Raw genomic sequence first — 27331 nt, forward strand, 5'->3', positions numbered from 1 at the left:
ATGTTGCCAACATTTTAACGTTTTCTTGTGACTTTTGTTGAGTAAAATTACGACTCTTTTCATAAAATTGCCCAAATTTGAAGCTTTTCTTGTAAAAATTGTGACTGTTGAGTAAAATTCCAACTTTTATCATAATATTGCACAAATCTTCAGTTTTTGTGGTAAAATTTTGACTTGCGTTGAGTAAAATTACGACTTATTATAATAATGCCAAAATTCTAAGTTTTTCTTGTGAAATTGTGACCTTTTTCTTGTGAAATTCCAACTAATTATTCACAACAAGCCTTCTTATATTTGCATAGTATGTATATATTATTAATGTTGTACATACAAATCTTTATATATCTAGAAAGGGTGGTCCTAAAGAGGTCGGCATTTTTCAGAGGTCTCAAGAAGGTAACACGTACATGTGTGTGTGTGTGTGTGTGTGTGTGTGTTCGTGTTTTTCTTCCCTTCTTGAGACATCAACAAGGAAAAGTACCTTCCATATGAGGAGGTGTGAACAAGTGATGACATAAGTCATGGTCCCAATACGGAAAACCATTGCATCTAATAGAGAATGTCTCATTTGCACCCCTGGTGGTGAAATCTATTAAAAATGAGGGTGGTCCCAAAAAGAAGGGATTTTTCAAATTGACTGTGTCGGTTTTAAAAGTGCTCCCCCTCTCGTCAACATATGAAATAACAAGTGTGAGTAAAAATTTGAAGTGTGCCCGATTTGGACAAAATTAATTAAACAAAATAAATAAATATGTAAAAAGAGACATACTGCAATAACTTGAAGTAAATAATGAAGATTAAAAAACAATTACCAAAAAAAAAAAAAAAAAGTGTCAATTTTTTTCCTATTAAAATTGGGAACAGTTTCTCATATTCGTTCTGTTTCTGTAATATTGCAATATTTTCTCGTAAAATTATGACTTTTTAAATGTAAAATTATGACTTTTTTAATGTAAAATTTTTACTTTTTAATGCCAAATTTGTCATATAAAATTCTGACTTTCATCACAATATTGCCAATGTTTTTGTTGCTCTTGTGAAACAGTGACATCTTTTGAGTAAAATTATGACTTTTGCCATCATTTTGCCGAGTAAAATTCCGATTATTATTATAATGTTGCCAACATTTTAACGTTTTCTTGTGACTTTTGTTGAGTAAAATTACGACTCTTTTCATAAAATTGCCCAAATTTTAAGCTTTTCTTGTAAAAATTGTGACTGTTGAGTAAAATTCCAACTTTTATCGTAATATTGCACAAATCTTCAGTTTTTGTGGTAAAATTTTGACTTGCGTTGAGTAAAATTACAACTTATTATAATAATGCCAAAATTCTAAGTTTTTCTTGTGAAATTGTGACCTTTTTCTTGTGAAATTCCAACTAATTATTCACAACAAGCCTTCTTATATTTGCATAGTATGTATATATTATTAATGTTGTACATACAAATCTTTATATATCTAGAAAGGGTGGTCCTAAAGAGGTCGGCATTTTTCAGAGGTCTCAAGAAGGTAACACGTACATGTGTGTGTGTGTGTGTGTGTGTGTGTGTGTGTGTGTTCGTGTTTTTCTTCCCTTCTTGAGACATCAACAAGGAAAAGTACCTTCCATATGAGGAGGTGTGAACAAGTGATGACATAAGTCATGGTCCCAATACGGAAAACCATTGCATCTAATAGAGAATGTCTCATTTGCACCCCTGGTGGTGAAATCTATTAAAAATGAGGGTGGTCCCAAAAAGAAGGGATTTTTCAAATTGATTGTGTGTCGGTTTTAAAAGTGCTCCCCCTCTCGTCAACATATGAAATAACAAGTGTGAGTAAAAATTTAAAGTGTGCCCGATTTGGACAAAATTAATTAAAAAAATTAAATAAATATGTATAAAGAGACATACTGCAATAACTTGAAGTAAATAATGAAGATTAAAAAACAATTACCAAAAAAAAAAAAAAAAAGTGTTTCTCATATTCTTTCTGTTTCTGTAATATTGCAATATTTTCTCGTAAAATTATGACTTTTTTAATGTAAAATAATGACTTTTTTAATGTAAAATTTTTACTTTTTAATGCCAAATTTGTCATATAAAATTCTGACTTTCATCACAATATTGCCAATGTTTTTGTTGTTCTTGTGAAACAGTGACATCTTTTGAGTAAAATGATGACTTTTGTCATCATTTTGCCGAGTAAAATTCCGATTATTATTATAATGTTGCCAACATTTTAACGTTTTCTTGTGACTTTTGTTAAGTAAAATTACGACTCTTTTCATAAAATTGCCCAAATTTTAAGCTTTTCTTGTAAAAATTGTGACTGTTGAGTAAAATTCCAACTTTTATCATAATATTGCACAAATCTTCAGTTTTTGTGGTAACATTTTGACTTGCGTTGAGTAAAATTACAACTTATTATAATAATGCCAAAATTCTAAGTTTTTCTTGTGAAATTGTGACCTTTTTCTTGTGAAATTCCAACTAATTATTCACAACAAGCCTTCTTATATTTGCATAGTATGTATATATTATTAATGTTGTACATACAAATCTTTATATATCTAGAAAGGGTGGTCCTAAAGAGGTCGGCATTTTTCAGAGGTCTCAAGAAGGTAACACGTACATGTGTGTGTGTGTGTGTGTGTGTGTGTGTTCGTGTTTTTCTTCCCTTCTTGAGACATCAACAAGGAAAAGTACCTTCCATATGAGGAGGTGTAAACAAGTGATGACATAAGTCATGGTCCCAATACGGAAAACCATTGCATCTAATAGAGAATGTCTCATTTGCACCCCTGGTGGTGAAATCTATTAAAAATGAGGGTGGTCCCAAAAAGAAGGGATTTTTCAAATTGACTGTGTGTCGGTTTTAAAAGTGCTCCCCCTCTCGTCAACATATGAAATAACAAGTGAGTAAAAATTTGAAGTGTGCCCGATTTGGACAAAATTAATTAAAAACATAAAATAAATATGTATAAAGAGACATACTGCAATAACTTGAAGTAAATAATGAAGATTAAAAAACAATTACCAAAAAAAAAAAAAAGTGTCAATTTTTTTCCTATTAAAATTGGGAACAGTTTCTCATATTCTTTCTGTTTCTGTAATATTGCAATATTTTCTCGTAAAATTATGACTTTTTTTTCATGTGAAACTATGCCTTTTTTTATGTAAAATTTTTACTTTTTAATGCAAAATTTGTCATATAAAATTCTGACTTTCATCACAATATTGCCAATGTTTTTGTTGTTCTCGTAAAACAGTGACATCTTTTGAGTAAAATTATGACTTTTGTCATCAATTTGCCGAGTAAAATTCCGATTATTATTATAATGTTGCCAACATTTTAACGTTTTCTTGTGACTTTTGTTGAGTAAAATTACGACTCTTTTCATAAAATTCCCCAAATTTTAAGCTTTTCTTGTAAAAATTGTGACTGTTGAGTAAAATTCCAACTTTTATCATAATATTGCACATATGTTCAGTTTTTCTTGGAAAATTACGACTTTTATTATAATAATGCCAAAATTAAAAGTTTTTCTTGTGAAATTGTGACCTTTTTCTTGTGTAATTCACAACAAGCTTTTTTATATTTGCACAGTATGTATATATTATTAATGTTGTAAATAGAAATCGTTATACATCTAGAAAGGGTGGTCCTAAAGAGGTAGGCATTTTTCAGAGGTCTCAAGAAGGTAACAAATACGCGCGTGTGTGTGCGTGTCCTCCTGTCCATCTGCTGATTTTGGCACGCTTTGAGCATCGTACCTCTTACTTGGAGTCCCATGTTTCTGTGTCAGAAGGATAGTGGGGGAAAAAAAACAGTTTAAAACCGTGCTTTGCATTTCTATAGCCCAGGAAAAATTTCTGCCAAGTAAGAACATGAAATGAAAGAAATTCCTGACGTTTCATCGTCAGCTCAATCATGCAAAAGGAAAACCACTTGAAAGCGGCAAGAAACTGCCATGGCAACCACCATCACTTTCTGTCTTCATGTAGTGTGTTTCACCAAACATGAGCAAGTTAAGAAAGGATACCGACTGCTGATGGAAGTTGATTGAAGTTTGTGCTCATGCAGAATTGTCAAAGTTTGACAGCAGCTGGGTGACCTTCGGCCTCCACAAGAGGCGGATTTAGGATTGAAGAAGATTCCGGGCCGAGGCCAGATGAGTGATTTTTTTTTTAACATATGCAAAAAAAAAAAATGCTTTAATAAAAAATACACTGCATCTACATTTTCAAATTCTGACCACCTTAAAGGGGTTTTCAATCAATCAATCAATCAATCAATCAATCAATCAATCAATCAATCAATCAATCAACATTTTCTTATATAGCCTTTAATCACAAGTGTCTCAAAGGGCTGCACAAGCCACAACGACATTCTCGGCTCAGATCCCACATCAGGACAAGAAAAACCTCAACCCAATGGGATGACAATGAGAAACCTTGGAGGGGACCCCAGATGTGGGGACCCCCACCCCCCTGGGCGTCGAGTGGATCTAGCATAATAGTGTGAGAGTCCAGTCCATAGGGGATCTAGTTAATAGTGTGAGAGTCCAGTCCATAGTGGATCTAGTCAATAGTGTGAGAGTCCAGTCCATAGTGGATCTAGTTAATAGTGTGAGAGTCCAGTCCATAGTGGATCTAGTTAATAGTGTGAGAGTCCAGTCCATAGTGGATCTAGTCAATAGTGTGAGAGTCCAGTCCATAGTGGATCTAGTTAATAGTGTGAGAGTCCAGTCCATAGGGGATCTAGTTAATAGTGTGAGAGTCCAGTCCGTAGGGGATCTAGTTAATAGTGTGAGAGTCCAGTCCATAGTGGATCTAGTTAATAGTGTGAGAGTCCAGTCCATAGTGGATCTAGTTAATAGTGTGAGAGTCCAGTCCATAGTGGATCTAGTTAATAGTGTGAGAGTCCAGTCCATAGTGGATCTAGTTAATAGTGTGAGAGTCCAGTCCATAGTGGATCTAGTTAATAGTGTGAGAGTCCAGTCCATAGTGGATCTAGTTAAGTGTGAGAGTCCAGCCCATAGTGGATCTAGTTAATAGTGTGAGAGTCCAGTCCATAGTGGATCTAGTTAATAGTGTGAGAGTCCAATCCATAGTGGATCTAGTTAATAGTGTGAGAGTCCAGTCCATAGTGGATCTAGTTAATAGTGTGAGAGTCCAGTCCATAGTAGATCTAGTTAACAGTGTGAGAGTCCAGTCCATAGTGGATCTAGTTAATAGTGTGAGAGTCCAGTCCATAGTGGATCTAGTTAATAATGTGAGAGTCCAGTCCATAGTGGATCAATAGTGTGAGAGTCCAGTCCATAGTGGATCTAGTTAATAGTGTGAGAGTCCAGTCCATAGTGGATCTAGTTAACAGTGTGAGAGTCCAGTCCATAGTGGATCTAGTTAACAGTGTGAGAGTCCAGTCCATAGTGGATCTAGTCAATAGTGTGAGAGTCCAGTCCATAGTGGATCTAGTTAATAATGTGAGAGTCCAGTCCATAGTGGGGCCAGCAGGGGATCATCTTGAGTGGAGACAAGTCAGCAGCGCAGAGACGTCCCCAACTGATGCACAGATTAGTGGTCCACCCCGGGTCCCGACTTTGAACATCATCTGTGGTCACCTAAAAACCTATCCATGCAGGAGAGGGGGGCAGAGCAGAAAAGAGATGGCAGATCAACTGGTCTAAAAAAGGGGGGTCTATTTAAAGGCTAGAGTATACAAATGAGTTTTAAGATGGGACTTAAATGCTTCTACTGAGGTAGCATCTCTAACTTTTACTGGGAGGGCATTCCAGAGTTCTGGAGCCCCAATAAAAAACACTCTATAGCCCGCAGACTTTTTTGGGGCTCTGGGAGTCACTAATAAGCCGGAGTTCTTAGAACGCAGATTTTTTTGTTGGGACATATGGTGCAATACAACCAGCAAGATAGGATGGAGCTAGACCAGGGGTCGGCAACCTTTACCACTCAAAGAGCCATTTTGGCAAGTTTCACAAATTAAAGAAAGTAATGGGAGCCACAAAAAAAATTTTTAAATTTAAAATGAAAAACACCGCATACAAAGCTTAAATGCTTTGTGCTATGTTAACCAGGGGTCTCCGACACACGCACCGGCACGCACTTTAATGTGGAAATTTGATGTTAGTGCAGCCCGCAAGTTTTGAATGAATGGCGCTTGATAGCGTCATACTTGCCAACCCTCTCATTTTTCCCGGGAGACTCCCGAATATCAGAGCGTGATGACACTGCATTTGGCGCCCTCTACAGTATGCCCTAACAGTGTATCTGCTCGACCACACGTAGAATGCAATTTCAGCTTGCTCACGTAAGTGACAGCAAGGCGTACTAACTCAGCAGCCACACATCTTACACTGACGGTGCCAATACCCAGAATCCCATGCAGCCCTAACTCTTCCGCTCAACCAACGCACGGAGAGGGGGGGGTTGATGTGTGGGGGGATTTGGTGGTAGCGGGGGTGTATAATGTAGACCGGAAGAGTTAGGGCTGCATGGGATTCTGGGTAATGGTTGTGTTGTGTTTATGTTGTGTTACGGTGGGATGTTCTCCAGAAATGTGTTTTTCATTCTTTTTTGGTGTGGGTTCACAGTGTGGCGTATATTTGTAACGTAACAATGTTAAAGTTGTTTGATACGGCTACCGTCAGTGTAAGCTGTGTGGCTGATGAGTAAGTATGCTTTGCTGTCTCCTGTGTGTGCAAGTAATAACAACATGCAACGTGTGGCTGGACTGGCACGCTGTATGTAAATGCTATAAGGACAATTACTGCAGTGCAATTAGGGCACACCCTTTATTTAGTAATTATAGTGTAAATAGGATTATTTTTTCCCTGGGAGTAATCTATGAGAGACACTGAGATCCATAAGTCTCCTGGGAAAATCGGGGGGGTTGGCATGTATGTAGCGGAGCCGCATCAGAGTGGTCAAGGAGCCGCATGCGGCTCCGGAGCCGCGGGTTGCCGACCCCTGAGCTAGACCCTTTAGTATTTTATATGTAAGTAGTAAAACCTTAGTCACATTTTAAGTGCACAGGTGAGCCAGTATAGGCGTAATATGATCAAACTGTCTTGTTCTTGTCAAAGGTCTAGCACCCGCATTTTGTACCAACTGTAGTCTTGGTGGTCTACAAAACATGAAGTGGTGGTTCTTAGGTCAAAACTTAGCATAGATTATGTTTTACAGACCATCTTCAAGCCGCTTTCTTTCTGTCTCCACTTCAAATGCGTCTTCTCCCCGCCATCTTTGTTGAAGTTTTCAGGCTGATATAAGTTAGAACTATACACTACACTGCAAAAAGTCAGTGTTCAAAAACAAGAAAAAAAAAATACAAAAATGAAGGGTATTTTATTTGAACTAAGCAAAATTATATGCCAATAGAACAAGAAAATTCGGCTTGTCAAGACTTTCCAAAACAAGTAAAATTAGCTAACTTCAATGAACCCAAAAATACCTTAAAATAAGTATATTCTCACTAATAAGTGCACTTTTCTTGGTGGAAAAAAAAAGACCTTTTTGCTCAATATGTTGAAAAATATTTAAATTAAGTACATGCTAGTGCCATTATCTTGACATAATGATATGCGCTCGGCATCATGTTTTTTTTTTTCATGCTTGAAGTAAAAAATTATTACTTTAAAAAAAGTAGTTTTATACTCTTGAGTGTTTGACACAGCTTTGCAACAGTTGATATTCTAGTTTCAAGCATGTTTTACTCAATATAGGTCATCAAATCTCAGCAACAAGCTGTAATATCTTACTGAGATCATTTAGGACCAAAACCCTTAAAACAAGTAAAACACTATCATAAAATCTGCTTAGTGAGAAGAATTATCTTATCAGACAGAAAATAAGCAAATATCACCCTTATTTGAGATATTTAACCTTACTTAGATTTCAGTTTTTGCAGTGTACTTTGCGTTAGAAATGGCAACAGTGGAGGATGCATGTGCATGTACGAGCCAGTCTGCCCCACAACAAGAGGATAGAGAAAAAGAAGAAGCTTATTGACTACAAAGTTGGACTACAATGGCAGACTCACGCAAAACCTGTTGGGTAAACTTCTACCATATGGATAATCCGCTGACGTTACTAATGGAAAAAACGCCATCAAATGGGCAGATTCCAATGAAATATGAAAGAAGGCAAGATTTTTTTAAATAAATATCTTCGCCATGTCTCCACGGTTTGATTTCAAATTCTCGGGTCTTTTGCAGGTCCTAAATCCACAACTGCAGGAACCAATATGAAAGAAAAGTTAGTTTTGCATATTAGGGCTCCTTTAAAACACTGAATATTCCATATTGAAGCTAAATTATTATTATACAAGCTTGTTTGGAATTGTCCCATGTCAGCACGTACGTAATAATATCTTGCTATCATTCACTTTATTTTTGAACCGTAACTTTAATGATGGTAAGCTAACATTTAGCAAGAGGATAGGGATAGGGAAAAACTTTGTTTTTAGCACAAACCCGTTCAAGATCAGACAAACAAACAGTGTACAGGGTTACAGAACAGGAACGCTGATGGGTCGCCATAAGGCGCCCCGTAAAAGATGGGGTAAAAGGTAAAACGCTGGGGAAGGATGAGTAAAAAAATACAATCTAGAGTGGGAAAAAACCTCCAGAGCAAAGCACATATACATAGAGATCGGTAGGTTGTGAGTTCAAACCCCGGCCGAGTCATACCAAAGACCATAAAAATGGGACCCATTACCTCCCTGCTTGGCACTCAGCATCAAGGGTTGGAATTGGGGGTTAAATCACCAAAAATGATTCCCGGGCGTGGCACCGCTGCTGCCCACTGCTCCCCTCACCTCCCAGGGGGTGAACAAGGGGATGGGTCAAATGCAGAGGACAAATTTCACCACACCTAGTGTGTGTGTGACAATCATTGGTACTTTAACTTAACTTATACATCTGGAGATATCTAGCAACAGAGGGAGGGGAGTGCGGGGTCATGGTGGTGGGCCGCAGCTCTCAGGCGCTGACCATCCTTTCATCACCCCTATGGGATTTGCGTCGAGGGCGTTGGATTGGGAAAATAATCCAAAACCTGAATCATCACCCATTTTAATCTAAGATGTTGTCGTCAATCTGCAGTAGTTTTTGTTGAAAAATTTCCATTTTTGCGTTATGCAAACTGCTGAAGTGCTTCTTCTTCAGATTTGGGGCTTTTAAGAAAAGAAAAAAACAAAAGAACATTCAATGCTTGAACCCCGCTCCTGGCCTCCACAACTGATTCAGTTTGACACGGGTAAACAGGTTGTATTCCGACTCCACTGTCTGGACCTGCACACGCACGTAAACACGCTAGCACAAGTTGGGGAAAGGCAACAAACACACAGAGTGTGTGTGTGGCGCAACATCAAACACTCTTGCAGCAACTTGTTGGCGTGAATAAATGTGAAGTCTCACACGGATACTTGCATAGACCCCTTGTTAGTCGACATAGCATAACACAACATAACATACCAAGAGCTGTCAAAATAACGTGGTAACTCATGATTAAACATGTATATATGCAGATTAATCACACAATTTTATTTGACCGTACATGCTCCTTTTCCTTACCTATTCTGACAATTAAATTGCATTTGTGTCTGAATAGTGGGGTCTTTGTTTTGTTAGATTATGCAAGCAACTAATAACCTGTGATTAATCATGATTAATCCAAATTCAAAAGTATGATTACAATATCTAAAGAAATTCATCATTTGACAGCACTACACATGATATGATACAATATGGTATAAAATGTTTATATATATTTGTATATATATATATACCGTATTTTTCGGACTATAATTTGCAGTTTTTTTCATAGTTTGGGGGGTGCGACTTATACTCAGGAGTGTGAAATTATTAACACATTACCGTAAAATATCAAATAATATTATTTAGCTCATTCACGTAAGAGACTAGACGTATAAGATTTCATGGGATTTAGCGATTAGGAGTGACAGATTGTTTGGTAAACGTATAGCATGTTCTATATGTTATAGTTATTTGAATTACTCTTACCATAATATGTTACGTTAACATACCAGGCACGTTCTCAGTTGGTTATTTATGCCTCATATAACGTACACTTATTCAGCCTGTTGTTCACTATTCTTTATTTTTTTTAGATTGCCTTTCAAATGTCTATTCTTGGTGTTGGGTTTTATCAAATACATTTTCCCCAAAAAATGCGACTTATACTCCAGTGCGACTTATATGTTTTTTTTCCTTCTTTACAGTATTATGCATTTTCGGCCGGTGCGACTTATACTCCGGAGTGAGTTATACTCCAAAAAATACGGTATATATATATATATATATATATATATATATATATATATATATATATATATATATATATATATATATATATATATATATATATTGTAATCTAATACAATACAATGTAGTGAGTTGTCCAGTGAAAGGTTGTACAAATACTCTCAAGTTAAAATCCTCATGTACCACTCGCATGACTCGGAAACACAGGCATTTTGCAGATACTAGATACAGAGCCTCACAGTAAGGAGGTCCTGGGTTCGATTCCAAGGCTCGGGATCTTTCTGTGTGGAGTTTGCATGTTCTCCACGAGACTGTGTGGGTTCTCTCCGGATACTCCGGCTTTCTTCCACCTGGGTATAGGTTGACTGGCAACACTAAATTGGCCCGAGTGTGAATGTTGTCTGTCTCTCCGCTCAGTACGTCACTGCCGCACGGCAGCATGCGGAGGAAAAAAAAAAATACCGGTATTTTCAATGGCTGCATAGTACCGTTTTTAATTCATTAGTACCGCGGTACTTTACCTAAATACTAATCGCTTTACATTACACATCACATTCACCCATTCACACACACTTTCACACACTGATGGTGATGATGATGATGATGATCCAATGCAAGGCGCTCCACCAGCTACACCACGACGCCATGCTAGTTCAAGAAGCAACTGTGTTGCTACGGCAGCACTAGTTTCTATTGTCCACTTTCATAAAATCCGGCCTCAAAACCATCAGTGAGGTCAATTTATTGTAAGTCGTTTGTTACCAGTCATTAGTAAGAAGTATGGATTATGTCCAGGGCGACCCAGCGGCCTGCTGAGCAGCGGAGCATACCACTGCTGGCCTTTGTAGCGCTAGTTTAACGAGCAGGCTGAAGGCAAGATTGTGACTCCCATTACATCCGTTCCATCTGTCACGGTTGTGGATGTGGTGGCAAGGTGAGGTGGACCCAATCGCAGGGAAGCAAGGTAAAAATAACACTGAAGTGCTGCTCAAAAAGCAAACCGAGAACTAAATACACCAAGTAGTTAGACAACTGAGCACGCATGGACTAGAAACTGGAGCAGTGGTTCTTAACCTGGGTTCGATCGAACCCTAGGGGTTCGGTGAGTCGGGCTCAGGGGTTCGGCGGAGGTCAAGACACACCCGACTCATCGTGTAAATAAAAACTTCTCCCTATCGGCGTATTAAGGATACGGCAACAGCAGAAGTCAGACTGATTTGCAGGTGTGTAATTTGTTGTGAGTTTATGCACTGTGTTGGTTTTGTTGTTTGAACAAGGTGATGTTCATGCACGGTTCATTTTTGTGCACCAGTAACATAAAACATGGTAACACTTTAGTATGGGGAACATATTCACCATTAATTAGTTGCTTATCAACATGCCAATTAGTAACATATTGGCTCTTAATTAGTCATTATTAAGTACTTATTAATGCCTTATTCGGCATGACCTTATTATAACCCTAACCCTCTAACCCTGGCCCTAACCCTCTAACCCTAACCCAGTGGTTCTTAACCTTGTTGGAGGTACCGAACCCCACCAGTTTCATATGCGCATTCACCGAACCTTTCTTTAGTGAAAAATAAAAAGTTTTTTTTTTTTTTCAAATTCAAGACAAAGTTATATGTTTTTGGTAATACTTTAGTATGAGGAACATATTCTAAGTAACAAAGACTTAATTTAGAGTTATTTGGTTAGGGTCAGGGTCAGAGGGTTAGAGGGTTATAATAAGGCCATGCCGAATAAGGCATTAATAAGTACTTAATAATGACTAGTTAAGAGCCAATAGGTTACTAATTTGCATGTTAATAAGCAACTAATTAATGGTGAATATGTTCCCCATACTAAAGTGTTACTATGTTTTATTATTGGTGCACAAAATGAACCGTGCATGAACATCACCTTGTTCAAAGAACAAAACCAACACAGTGCATAAACTCACAACAAATTACACACCTGCAAATCGGTCTGATTTCTGCTGTTGCCGTATCCGTAATACGCCGATGGGGAGAAGTTTTTATTTACACGATGAGTCGGGTGTGTTTTGACCTCCGCCGAACCCCTGAGCCCGACTCACCGAACCCTAGGGTTCGATCGAACCCAGGTTAAGAACCACTGCCCTAACCCTAACCAAATAACTCTAAATTAAGTCTTTGTTACTTAGAATATGTTCCCCATACTAAAGTATTACCAAAAACATATAACTTTGTCTTGAATTTGAAAAAAACAAACATTTTAATTTTCACTAAAGAAGGGTTCGGTGAATGCGCATATGAAACTGGTGGGGTTCGGTACCTCCAACAAGGTTAAGAACCACTGAACTAGAGGAAGGAGGCAGCCAGGGCAATGACACAAATGAGCACATAGAGAACAAAAAAACAGGGCAACAGAAAAAAAAAGATTTAACAGTACCCTCCTCCCAAGGGACGGATTCCAGAGGTCCCAGAAAAAAACAGAACAAGTGCAAAATTACGGGAGGGCGGACTCTGAGGTGGGTCGTCTGGCCATGTGTTACCGAAGCCAACGGGGGAGAGTCAGGTGGCGGCTGCGATTGGAACGAAGCTGCAGGTGGATCCTCGGAATGGCTACATCCGTGGTCAACGAGGAGGCGGGCGTGAGCGGGAACAGATCACCAGCAGCTGTGGATGTCCACGACTAGGTCCAGCTGCTGATTGCGCGGAGGGCGTCCATGGAAGGGACATCTTTGTGGTCAATGGAGAGGAGGAATGTGGTGCAGCAAGTGAGCTGGAGGCGGCCTCTGCGGCGGAAAAGCTGGATGCTGCAGACCCACTGGAGGCGGAGCAATAGTGGCGTCAGACCCACTTGTGTTAAAAGTGCCATTTTGATGTCGATGATGTGGATTTATTAGAACAAAGAATGAAGACTATGGCAAGCATAACATTGTGTAATGGTACAGTGGAGAAGGAGACGGCACTGAGGCAGGGACGTCGCTTAGCCTTAGGCGTGTTTAATAATACAAGGGTACGAAGTGTGCAACTAACCAAAATATGTGGTGTGCGACTATGTGCTGCGATTAACTGGAGAGTGTTGAAGGTGTGTGTTGTGAAGAATGCGAAAGTCCAAGAAGGGCTAGGCAGGCTCGGAAGTCCGTGGGCATGCGAGAGGTCGAGGGCTGGAGCGAGGCGTCAATGTCCGTAGGCAGACAAAAGGTTGAGATCCATAAGGTAGCAAGAAGTCCAGGGGAAGTCCGGGGAGACGAGACACACAGCTTGAATCCAGGAGACCGAGAGGAGCTGTGGGATGACGACACAGGACAAGACACAATGAGCACAGAGGAGGGGAAACACAGAGAGCGAGTAGGCACATTGAAATGGAAGCTAGAGACGTGTGGGCTTACTGTACAAAACAGGTAGCTACGTTCTGGCACTGGAACGCAGGACGCGCTGGTCTAAGTAGTGTGTGGTGTCCTCATCAGCGTCAGGTGTGTCGATTGGTGAATGAGAGCACGGGCGCGGCCACGGCTGGAGAGGACCGCCCGTGGGCGTGTCTAAAGGTGCGCTGAGAGGAGCGCATTGAAGACTGCGCAGCGGCATACACTCAAGCCATAACACAGTCTTTTATTTCAACAATTTTCCCTAAAATACAGATTACTCTATTACTAAAATACGCGATAGTTGCAGCCTTAATTCCAACAGTGGCATTTATTGCAAATCATCAAAATTAGAGGAACATGTCAACATTGAGGTAGCAGGAACATTTGGAGGGGGGGCGAGCGAGCAGTGTGTCAAAAATATATTGTAGAGGTTGCCCTCCCGTGGGTCCTCCAGACCACCAAGCGTCGCCATGAGAGCCCGGATCAGGGTTACAACAGAGTCTTTATTTTGAATTGTGCAGCAGGTTGCTTTCCAGCTATTGTCTTTTTCTCTCTGGCAGCCTCGCTCTCGCTGTCACTCCAACTCCAACCACCTCTCTCCTCCCGGCTGCTGCTTATACAGAGCGACGGGTGATTAGACAACAAGGCCCACCTGGGCCATCTACGCACCTAACGCTGACTTCGAGGCCGGTCCTGGCACACCCCGTTCCGCTGCAGGCCTGCAGGCCACGCCCCCCTCCACATATACTTATATTTGGGCTTTTCAGTTATTGACGCTGTTTCCCAATTCATTGATTTTCTCTAACATAGAAGCCATTACTTGCAGAGCTCTACTGGAGTGGTGTATGCTTTAAACCCGCTGAAACACTTTTGAAAGGTTCCCATCAGTTAAAGTGACATTTCCCACAGTGGGTTCAAGTCTTTTTAGTGTCTGTGCTGGAAGCGGACTGTGGTCCAGTAAACGATACGTTTGCCTGCAGTGAGTTCTTTCCTGAAAGCCAGTCAGTCTGCACAGCTGCAAAGAACAGCTCCTGAGATCCAGCGGGGAAACAATGTACAGTATTCACACTCTGCTTTTTTCCTGGCGCTAATATGAGCCAGATGAACTCAACTTACTTGTGACCAAGAGCAGGACTCAATTACACTCAATTAATGAATACTTGACATCGCTTATGAGTTCTTCGTGGAACTCCGTGTGTACAGAAAGCCGTCTGGCTTTAGTTGTAAAAAATATTTAATAGAAACTATCTGGTGCTAGTTAAAAAAAAAAAGGAAATATTTGGTTAGAAGTCCTTCTTTTGTTGTTTCGTCTAGACCAGGGGTGTCCAAACTTTTTCCACTGAGGGCCGCACACTGAAAAATCAAAGCAAGTGGGGGCCATTTTGATATTTTTTATTTTAAAAACCAATACAATATATGTATAAAAAAGATACATTTAGGCCTCCACTCAGACTTGATCCCGGGGACCCCAAAAGGTTTTGGTCAAAAAAAATATTACAAATGTGTCATTATTTATTATTATTATTATTATTATTTATGGTTTAAATCTCTAGATCAGGGGTCGGGAACCTTTTTGGCTGAGAGCCATGAAAGCCAAATATTTTAAAATGTATTTCCGTGAGAGCCATATAATATTTTTTAACACTGAATACAACTAAATGCGTGCCTTTTTAAGAAAGACTAACATGTTTAGAGTATGATAAGTCTCTTATTCTTTTTAATAACATTGTTATTCTGAAGATAACCAATAATAAATAAAATACTTCCTACCATTAATGCAACTTCTGGTGCTGCATGGTTTTGCTGATGGCCTTGTAGTCTGATTGTTACGCGGTTATTTTTAACACTGTGATTACCAGCGGAATTATTCAGTACTTATCCTGTTAAGTAATGTCAGCTAAGATTTATCTGAGAGCCAGATGCAGTCATCAAAAGAGCCACATCTGGCTCTAGAGCCATAGGTTCCCTACCCCCTGCTCTAGATCAACATTAGGTCTATCTGTCAATATAACGCTTTTAAAGATTTAAGTTGTATGCCATTTTTGTCAAGGAAAACCGTGTTTTTTTAATGAAAAAAAACACAAAATATGCAATATTTTCTCCCAATAAAATTTTAAAGTGGAATATTTGAGATTATATAATAATTGGAGTCTTAAAAAGGTCAATAGCCCTTAACAACATGGATTTTAATTCATTATTTTTTTTTGAGCAATGACACTTAAAAAAAAAAAAAAAAAAGTCCCACTAAAATTATTGGGGATCCAAAAGGGTACTGCTCAGTAAAGTTTAAAAAAATAAATCCAACATTTTTTTAAACATTTACCACAATAGTCTCAAGATTAACTTCAGATCTATCCGTCAATTATAAGTTTTATTGTTGTTTGTTTTTTGTTTGTTCTTTTTAGGCCCTTCTTTAAAAAACTGTGTTTTTTAAATGGCAACCAAAAAATATGCAACATTCCCCCCCCCCAAAATATCTCAAAGTGGAATATTTAATGTGAAGTAAAATGGAGCCTTGAATAGGTCAATAATTCATAATGACATTGATTTTGATTCATTATTATTTTTTAAAGAAAGAGACAGCCTGCATGGCAGCTTTGTGTTATTAGAGTAAATAATGCAACATTTTCTTGTTACATTTCACCTGTTTGCTCTTCTATACCACTTTTTATGTTGTTTTTTTTTTTTTTCATCATATTTTCAGAATGTGCCGTGGGCCCTGGTCTAGACAGACTGCAATTACGTGTTGTATTAGTAAAGTGTCTATGCTACCGTGGTCCATTTTCACACAGTCTAGGAGGGGCTTACATGAACGTCAACCTTCAAGCTCTCGTGTCTGTTCAGTTGTGTGGTGGTGCACTGAACTCACGTCTAAATCGCGCAACCATTCTCACCCTCAATGAGCCGCCATTAAGCGGCCAACGCCAACACAAATCTCAGCTGCTACATGCCTCCTTCGCCCTGCATGACTCAGGGAATAACTCACAAAACATCCAAAGCAAGATTTGTCCATTTGTTGCTGATTAAAGAGCCAAACATTTTTGGCCTAACTCAAGTGTTAAATTAAAGAGGTCCCATTATGGTACCTGTGTATTTGAAGTCAAACAATTAAGGCTTGGTGGATATATTTATAAAACAAGCTTGCCTTCTTCCAAACTTGTTTGGAATTCAAGATTTTGTCACTTGCTTGCTGCGAGGTTTGTTCTCTTGGGATGCAAACGGACTATTCCGGACAAGTCTTGCAGGTAGGAACATATTTATTAATCTTCTCAAAACTCAAAGTACTACAAAAAAACGGAAAACAAGGCGAAGGCACAACGCGCCGATCGCACTTGGAGCTAAACTAACACTTAGCATAAACCATAACAAGGAAAACTTACCAGCTGTGGCATGAACAAACAAGAACTTACAAGGCATGAAGCGAACACTTGGCATAAACTTGGAATCAGACATGAACCGAACAATGACGCCAGGCCGACTGACTGGCAAAAGCAGGCTTAAATAGTGTCTCTTGATTAGAGCCAGGTGAGCGTCCCGAACACCAGCGGCAGGTGAAAATCATACGCAACCATGGCAACCAAAACAAACAAGAGTGCACAAAAAACAGGAGTTAAACGAACAGAACATAACGAAAACATGATCCGGACCACGGATCATGACAGATTTTAGTGATGTACTTTGCCTTAGTTATGTTATATATATATATATATATATATATATATATATATATATATATATATATATATATATATATATATATATATATATATATATATATATATATATATATATATATATATATATATATATATATAATAAATGAAGTGTGTAAGTAATCCAAACTATGTGTGTGGTGTGCGACTATGTGTGGAAATTAACTGTAGTGCGTTACCAGTAGTGTTAAGCGAAAGACGGAAGTCCAAGAGGGGCAAGGCTGGCTCGGAGGTCCGTGAGCACACTGCAAAAAGTCAGTGTTCAAAAACAAGAAAAAAACAAAAACAAAAATTAGGGGTAATTTATTTGAACTAAGCAAAATTATCTGCCAATATAACAAGAAAATTTGGCTTGTCAAGACTTTCCAAAACAAGTAAAATTAGCTAACTTCAATGCAGCCAAAAATACTTAAGATTAGTATATTCTCACTAATAACAAGTGCACTTTTCTTGGTAGAAAAAAAAAGTTGACCTTTTTGCTCAATATGTTGAAAAATATTTGTGAATTAAGTAAATGCTAGTGCCATTATCTTGACATAATGATATGCGCTCAGCATTACATTTCTTGAAACCAGCAAACTTATACTAAAAACTAGTTTATTGTTCTTAATGGAAAGGCAACAAGGCAACCGCTTGTTACTCTCGGGGTCTTCTAGCCGCTCAGGCAAATCATATGGTCTAAAAATGCATTTTTCCATCGATAACATGACATCATCGCGCCAAGTGCGTGCTCTTTCAGTCAATTAGTGCGCGTATATACAGCCCGGCCCCCGGCCAAAATTTTTTTAATTGTAATTTTGAAGAATTTATCTGAATGTGCAGGAACTATTTCTGTTCAAAATTGTTAGAAATGTTACATTTTTAAATATTAACTGTCAGTTTACTGTACTGTGCCAACTGTACTACTATATGAGTACGTATTTTCTATTGTTTTATTGAAAATAAAACGGCAAAGTTAATTTGGCTGTCATCTGTTTTAATTATGAGACACAATTGTGTCAAAGTCATGATTTTTTTTTTCATGCTTGAAATAAGAAATTATTACTTTAAAAAAGTAGTTTTATACTTGTGAGTGTTGATGACACAGCTTTGCAACAGTTGATATTCTAGTTTCAAGCATGTTTTACTCAATATAGGTCATCAAATCTCAGCAACAAGCTGTAATATCTTACTGAGATCATTTAGGACCAAAACACTTAAAACAAGTAAAACACTCTAACATAAAATCTGCTTAGTGAGAAGAACTATCTTATCAGACAGAAAATAAGGAAATATCACCCTTATTTGAGATATTTAATCTTACTTAGATTTCAGTTTTTGCAGTGCAGGCAGGAAGTCGGGGGCATGAGAGAAGTGTCAAAGTCCGTGTCCAGGCCGGAGGTCGAGATCCAAAAGGGTGAGCCAGAGAACCAGAGGGGAACACAGGGCGACGAGACACACCGCTCGTAACGCGGGAACGGAGGTAGGCTGCTGGAAGACGACAAGGAGGACACGAGACCAATCAACACTGAGGGGGAGAAACACAGAGAGAAAGTAGGCATATAGCTTGTAAATTTCGGCTTACTGTACAGGAACAGGTAGCTACGTTCTGGCACAGGATAGCAGGCTGCGCTGGCTTAAGAAGACAGGAGAGCTCCTCAGCAACAGGTGTGTAGAGTCTGATTGATTGGTGATTGAATGCAGCCGGAGTGGCTTGCTCTCGACGGTGCGCCCAGAGCAGCGCACCGATGAATGTGCACTGGGGTGCGCTCAGGTTGTAAGAAAATGAAGAATTGACCCTTCATCTTGTCTGGTAACATTGATTTCCATGTTATTTTTAGTCTGTCAAAGGCTGCCGATCCCTTTTAAAATACAGATTTCAACATCCCTTTCGGTAGAGGGTATGTTACTACCAAGATAAGGGAACTCTTTGACATTTTTGTGTGGTGTTTTGTCTAGAGTAGGGTTGTATGGTACAAGTATAGTACCGCGATACTAATGAATCATATTCGGTACTATACCGCCTCTAAAAAGTACAAGTCGCCCACACCCCCGTCGTAGTCGCGTCGTGTCTTTGCTGGTTTTGTGAGCAGACAAGCATGTTCGGCAGTGCACAATCACGGAGTACTTACAAGCAGACACAGTGTGTAGACAGAAAAGGCAGAATGGACGCATTTTGGCATAAAACGAACAATAAAGTTGAAGCTATAACACTAAAACGCCCTCAGGAAGAGGTTCTTTAAGGCATGGCTAGCTAGCTAACGGTTAATGTCCATCCGCAGTCTGCAATGTTTTCAGCTACTTCTAAATCACTAATCCTCGCCTCCATGGTGACAAAAAAAAGTAAGTTTCTTACAAATATCATCCCTGCAGGACGAGGAATAGCTAAATATGCTTCACTACACACCGTAGTCCTTATCGTAATGGTACTACTACTGGCAGCTCTCTGGTCAATGCTGAGTGGAGATGAACTCAGTTGATTGATGAATGCACTTTTTCTTCGACATCAATAACACAGCTCCACAACACATTGGTGAGCCTTGTGAGCGATTTGGAATGGCAACGCAGGACACACGATGCTCACAACACGGCCAATGGTCGTACATGAGTTTTCAGCACATGTAAGAAGCCTAGTTCTAACTTGGAGGAATCATGCAGGACATGAAAAAGACAGATATTTTTAACGTAAGCTCTGAGAGGCTCCTGTGTTTTGCGTCTGAAATGATCCAGCCCCAGAAAAATGCATATTGCAAGAATTTATTTCATATAGGGGAAATACTTTATAGATTTATGTAAATATAAGTACATTTATATTAGGGCTGCAACTAACAACTAATTTGATAATCGATTAATCTGTCGATTATTACTTCGATTAATCGATTAATGATCGTATAAAAGAGACAAACTACATTTCTATCCTTTCCAGTATTTTATTGAAAAAAAACCCCAGCATACTGGCACCATACTTATTTTGATTGATTCTCAGCTGTTTGTAAATGTTGTATTTTATAAATAAAGGTTTATAAAAATGAAAAAAAGTAGCCTCTGCGCATGCGCATAGCATAGATCCAACGAATCGATGACTAAATTAATCGCCAACTATTTTTATAACCGATTTTAATTGATTTAATCGATTAGTTGTTGCAGCCCTAATTTATATATTAAGGAAAAAACACATCTCTTTAATTTGTCCTAATCAGCACCTTAAGTCATCCAGCAGCTGTAAAATGATATAATAATTTTGCTGAATACATGTCAGGTTCAAACACTGATGACATCTATTAAACAAGACAAGAAGCAAGGAATTAAACAGAGACAGAATTAAATTGGGCTCAATTGAGGAGAGACGTCTGGACTGTACTCTTGTACAGTCTCACCACGCTCTGGTGAAAGATTGTACGCCTCCTCTTTTATTTGGACTTTCCCTGATTACATGGCAGCAGCTGTTTCTAAGGGACGGGGGTCGTAAACAGCCGCCGATTTTGATTACAACAGTTAAAAGAAAAGGTTGTAAAACAGTTCAAAGAAGAGGTGCCTGGAACTTGGGCAGATCCTGCTTTCTCGCCGCTTCGTAGTTCTCGGGTCAAAACAAAATCTTTCTGTGGATTACAATACATGAAAGAAACAGAACACCTTTATGTTGCTTTTCATCCTACACAGTGGAGTTTCTCGCCGAGAACTCATTGAAACACAAAGTTTTGTGATAACTTAGACACAATTTTTCTGACAATAGACAATATATCTAATATTTTATTAGATGATATGTTAAATATTTTATTTCGAACAGTTCAAATGTGTTGATAGACTTCCTCGTCTGTCCTTGCAGCTCGATCTCGGTCGGTTTTGCTTCGTGTTTGTCGTGGTTCTCTCTATGTTTGAGAGTGTTTCTGTTCTCAGTACTCGTTCCTTTGTTGTGCAGATTTTCTCACACACAAAAAAAGTAGTTTCCCGTCTATGTTTTAGTGGCCATAGCAATCAGAACACACTCAAAGCTACTATGTTGGGTGAAACAAGTGTAAAGGTGACTAGATGGGTTATTTCATGTTTCAAGGGCTGTAAAATGTTAAAAAATATTGTTATTTAGAAGGTCGTAAACATTTTTTTTTTAATTCTTTGACTATAAAAATTCAAATAGCGGTAGAAAATGGATGGATGGATGGATGGTCAGGCCTGGAATTAATAAAGGAGGGGCTACTGTACATGATTTCATCACTCACAAAACTACACACACAGCTTTGAAAGACTACTTTAAACAAAAACATTGTTATATTGTGCAACAGGCCTGGCCCTAACCAATCTGGCGCCCTAGGCAAGATTTTAGGTGGCGCCCCCCCACATCGGCAGTGAAGTGTATATACTCACAAGAAACCGAATAGCTTTGTCTTTGACCTTTTTTTTTACTTAAAGAAAGCAAATTAACATATTATATGAGAATGTTATGTTATGATTATCTTTAACCGAATCACAACAGTGCTCAAATTAAAAAAACAGCATTCCCTCTCATGTGATATTTCTTAATTAACATTAATGATGTGCACTTTAACAACTAGGCTTACAACTATACCTAATATATAAAGGGGTGGAAAAGTGACTATTACCTGCAGGGCAAACATTAGCTAACCAGAAGGCAATAACAATGTAAACAAAAAACACCTGCTTAAAAGGTCTAATACAAATGTCCCTGAGGAATGTAAGGTGGGAGTACTGTAATTACCTAACGTTACATTATTATTTTCCATAACAATTTAGCCCCTTCCACAATATTAACCCGACGTTAAAACAGAACTAGCTATTTATTGATTAGCAATTGCCGAATCATGTAACATTAGCTTAATGCTAAAAAGCCAGGTTACTATCACATTCTGTAACAGACAAATAATTTAATGTAGGCTAACGTTACCTACTTGCTACCTCTGTCTTTTTCTCGTTTCTCCTCCTCTTCTTTTCTATTTTTTCTTCCCTGGGCACCTGACAGTTTTGGCCGTTTTGACATCTTGTGTTGATTTTTTGATGTGGTAAGAGTCATGATGCGGGAAGGGAGGGGGCGCACCGTGCGGGGGGATGAGGGGGGGCGTAATGTTGTAACAAATAATATTTCTATTAAATAGGCTTTACTTTGCATTTTAATTAACGTGGGATTATTTTTTGTATTTAGAAATAATAGTACCAACTTTTTTTTTTTTTTTTCCTCCAACATTTGTGGCACTGGCTTGGCGCCCCCTGATGGACGGCGCCCTTAGCATTTGCCTATACGGCCTATGCCACGGGCCGGCCCTGTTGTGCAATCTTAGCAGTTAATAGTAAAGAGTTAAGGGTTCATAAGATGCCATTTGAGTTACTTTGTATCCTGGTGGTGCACTGTGATGTGCAGCTGGTGAATTATTGCACGGTGGTTGGAACTGGAAGGTAGCTGCAGGGTGCTCAATGACAGATTGAGAGTTTGGAGCGTTGGCCTTCTCTGAGATGAGATGTTTATGTCAGCAGAGCATTCCCTCTGTCTTTCATTAGCTTGTCTAGTCAGCATTTTCTTGTACACTCACCGACATACTGTACTGTACATCCTCCGAGGCGACTGTCCTTCCAAGTTCTAGATTCAATGAAGGCCTCGATTGCTGACCTCAAAAACCTTGTCTTAAAAGTTGTACTTTTGAAACAGTTAAACGTTTTAGTTATTTTAGTTTATATAAGTCGTTCCCTACCCGTTCCACGGATACCACGTCACAGGAGCCAGTCGTGCCGTTTTAACAGAGTTTTAACGTACATGTAATTCCAAGAACAATCTTTTCAGAGGTTTTCCTCTCCAGTCTCTCCCACACCTCTCCTACGCTGGCCGCTCACTGTTAAAGACAGCAGATGATTAATTAGATCACCACGTACCACCTGTGAAATCTAATCACCTGCCAAGCTGTGTCTCGCCGTCCAGCACATGCCCCGCCCCTAGCCGATGGTGCTCCGCCCTCCACACCATTGACAGAGGCGGTGACCTTTGCTCCTGCAGGCGCGTTGATCACACTCTGCCTCCACAAGCGCTTTTCTCAAGTGACTCAAAGTGCTTTACATTGTGAAACCCAATATCTAAAGGCCTACTGAAAGCCACTACTACCGACCACGCAGTCGGATAGTTTATATATCAATGAGGAAATCTTAACATTGCAACACATGCCAATACGGCCGGGTTAACTTATAAAGTGCAATTTTAAATTGCCCGCTAAACTTCCGGTTTGTAGGATGACGTATGCGAGTGACGTCACTAGTTAAACGGAAGTATTGGTACACCTTTGAATCCAATACAAAAAGCTCTGTTTTCATCTCAAAATTCCACTGTATTCTGGACATCTGTGTTGGTGAATCTTTTGCAATTTGTTTAATGAACAATGGAGACTGCAAAGAAGAAAGTTGTAGGTGGGATCGGTGTATTAGCGGCTGGCTGCAGCAACACAACCAGGAGGACTTACTTGGATAGCAGACGCGCTAGCCGCCGACCGCACGGATGATCGGGTGAAGTCCTTCGTCCTTCCGTCGATCGCTGGAACGCAGGTGAGCACGGGTGTTGATGAGCAGATGAGGGCTGGCTGGCGTAGGTGGAGCGCTAATGTTTTTTATCATAGCTCTGTGAGGTCCCGTTGCTAAGTTAGCTTCAATGGCGTCGTTAGCAACAGCATTGTTAATCTTCGCCAAGCTGGACAGCATTAACCGTGTATTTACATGTCCATGGTTTAATAGTATTGTTGATTTTCTGTCTATCCTTCCAGTCAGTGGTTCATTTCTTTTGTTTATATCTGCATTTAAGCACGATGCTATCACGTTAGCTCCGTAGCTAAAGTGCTTCGCCGATGTATTGTCGTGGAGATAAAAGTCACTGTGAATGTCCATTTCGCGTTCTCGACTCTCATTTTCAAGAGGATATAGTATCCGAGGTGGTTTGAAATACAAATCCGTGATCCACAATAGAAAAAGGAGAGAGTGTGGAATCCAATGAACCCTTGTACCTAAGTTACGGTCAGAGTGAAAAAAGATGCGTCCTGCAATGCACTCTAGTCCTTCACTCTCACTTTCCTCATCCACGAATCTTTCATCCTCGCTCAAATTAATGGGGTAATCGTCGCTTTCTCGGTCCGAATCTCTCTCACTGCATTGCAAACAATGGGGAAATGTGAGCAGCACTCCAGCTTGTTACGTCACGCTACTTCCGGTAGGGGCAAGGCTTTTTTTTATCAGCGACCAAAAGTTGCAAACTTTATCATCGTTGTTCTCTACTAAATCCTTTCAGCAAAAATATGGCAATATCGCGAAATGATCAAGTATGACACGTAGAATGGATCTGCTATCCCTGTTTAAATTTAAAAAAATCATTTCAGTAGGGTTACATTGTTAAACCAGTGTGGGTGGGTGGGAGCAGGTGGGTAAAGTGTCTTGCCCAAGGGCACAACGGCAGTGAATAGGATGGCGGAAGCATACTTGCCAACCCTCCCGATTTTCCCGGGAGACTCACGAATTTAAGTGTCCCTCCCGAAAACCTCCAGGGGCAACCGTTCTCCCAAATTTTTCTCGATTTCCACCCGGACAACAATATTGGGGGCGTGCCTTAAAGGCTCTGCCTTTAGCGTCCTCTACAACCTGTCGTCACGTTTGCTTTTCCTCCAAACAAACAGCGTGTCGGACAAGTCACATCATATATGAGGTTTTGACACACACACGTTTAAGAAAAAGCAAGGCACACTTGATCAACAGCTATTATACGGCCACACTGAGGGTGCCTGTATAAACAACTTTAACACTGTTACAAATATGCGCCACACTGTGAACCCACAGTGCCCTCGACGCAAATCCCATAGGGGTGATGAAAGGATGGTCAGCACCTGAGAGCTGCGGCCTAACACCATGACCCCGCACTCCCTTCCCTCTGTTGCTAGGTATCTCGAGATGTATGTGTGTGCTTTGCTATGGTCTTTTTCCCACTCCAGACTTGGTCCCCTTAGGAGCCCATTCTAGATTGTATTTTTTTACTCATCCTTCCCCAGCGTTTTACCTTTTTTCCCCATCTTTTTACGGGGCGCCTTGTGGCGACCCATCAGCGTTCCTGGTCTGTAACCCTGTACACTGTTTGTTTGTCTCATCTTGAACGTTGTACTTGTGCAATGACAATAAAGGCCTATCCTATCCTACCCTTGTAGTTGAGACGAATATTTGTAGCAGGAAATGAACTGCAAACAAACGTATCCTTTTTCTCATTGGCTTCACGATCACAGCAGCACCGCACTTGTTATGTCAATCAAATACGTTACTTAGGGATGCACGAATAAATCCAACTTTGTCTTTCACTGAATAATGTTTAATTTGTGGACCCCTCTCGATGTAAAGACATGATGTGCCTCCAATCTTTTCTTCTCTAAATACTGTGAGTGTCAAATGAAGTGCGGTCGAGGTGAGCAGTAACGTCTTGGTGATGATAAATGGTTTAAATCATTAAACAAAAATTTTAAACAATTCTTAAGTGTATAAATCTACGGAGGGACATGGGGGAAAACAATTTTTTATTATTTTTTTAATTTTTAAAAATTTTTAGACATGTATCTCGTGCGCACGAGAAACTTTTTATAAATGTATTTAAAAAAAATTTTTAAAAAGTTTTTTATTTTTTAAAATTTTCCTCGTGCGCAAGAGATACATGTCTAAAAAAAATAATAATAATAATTTATAATTGGTTTTTATTTTTTATTTTTTAGACATGTATCTTGTGCGCACAAGAAACTATCTTGTGCGCAAGAGATACATGTCTAAAAAAAATAATTTATAAATTTTTTTTTTTAGACATGTATCTCGTGCGCACGAGATGTCTAAAAAAAAAAAAAAAAACAATTATAAATTTTTATTTTTTTGTTTTTTTAGACATGTATCTCGTGCGCACGAGAAACTTTTTTAAAAGTTAAAAAATAAATTCTAATTTTTTTTTCCCACATGTATCTCGTGTGCACGAGAAACTTTTTTAAAAGTTAAAAAATAAATTCAAATTTTTTTTTTTTCGACATGTATCTCGTGTGCACAAGATAGTTTCTCGTGCGCACGAGATACATGTCTAAAAAATTTTTTTTAACAATTTTTTTATTTTTATAACTTTATAAAAAGTTTCTCGTGCACACGAGAAAGTTTCTCGTGCGCATGAGATACATGTCTAAAAAAATTAAATAAAAAATAAAAAAATAAAATTATAAAAAATAAAATTTCCGCCATGTCCCTTTAGGGGCTCCGTATAAATCCACTCCATCCCATTTTAAATATTTTTCTCATGATCACTTTTATATTCGGCTATAAAAGACGGCCAAATCTGCACTGATGCAGGTAAATAAACAGTAGCCTAACGGGGCTCTTGACCATCACCTGAAACCCAGAAGTGCCCGGATTTGCATCTCGGTCACGTGATTGCAACCCAACTATTGATGAGCGTCTGCCTGATGTCAAACAAAACAGGCTACGCTTTTTAATGTTTCCTCCATATGTGGCAATGACATGTGGCTCCATTTAACTACAGACACATAAAACAACAAGCAGGAAACTTTAAAGAGTGTGACTTTGCTGCTCTGCAAGGGACACGCACACACACTCACACACCCATGCGCACACACACTCACATGCTTGCATTTCTTACCTTCTTAAGACCTCCAAAAAATGCCTACTTCTTTAGAACCGCCCTTTCTAGATCTATAAAGATTTGTATTTACAACATTAATAATATATACATACTATGCCAATATTAAAAAAGCTTGTTGTGAAAATGAGTTGGAATTTCACAAGAAAAACTTAGAATATTGGCATTATTATAATAAAAGTCGTCATTTTACTCAACGCAAGTCAAAATTTTACGAGAAAAACTGAACATTTGTGCACTATTATGATAAAAGTTGGAATTTTACTCAATAACGGTCACAATTTTTTACAAGAAAAGCTTAAAATGTTGACAATTTTATGAAAAGAGTCGTAATTTTACTCGACAAAAGTCACAATTTTATAAGAAAACTTTA

Source organism: Entelurus aequoreus, linkage group LG06 (assembly GCF_033978785.1).
Source record: "Entelurus aequoreus isolate RoL-2023_Sb linkage group LG06, RoL_Eaeq_v1.1, whole genome shotgun sequence".
Classification (NCBI taxonomy): domain Eukaryota; kingdom Metazoa; phylum Chordata; class Actinopteri; order Syngnathiformes; family Syngnathidae; genus Entelurus; species Entelurus aequoreus.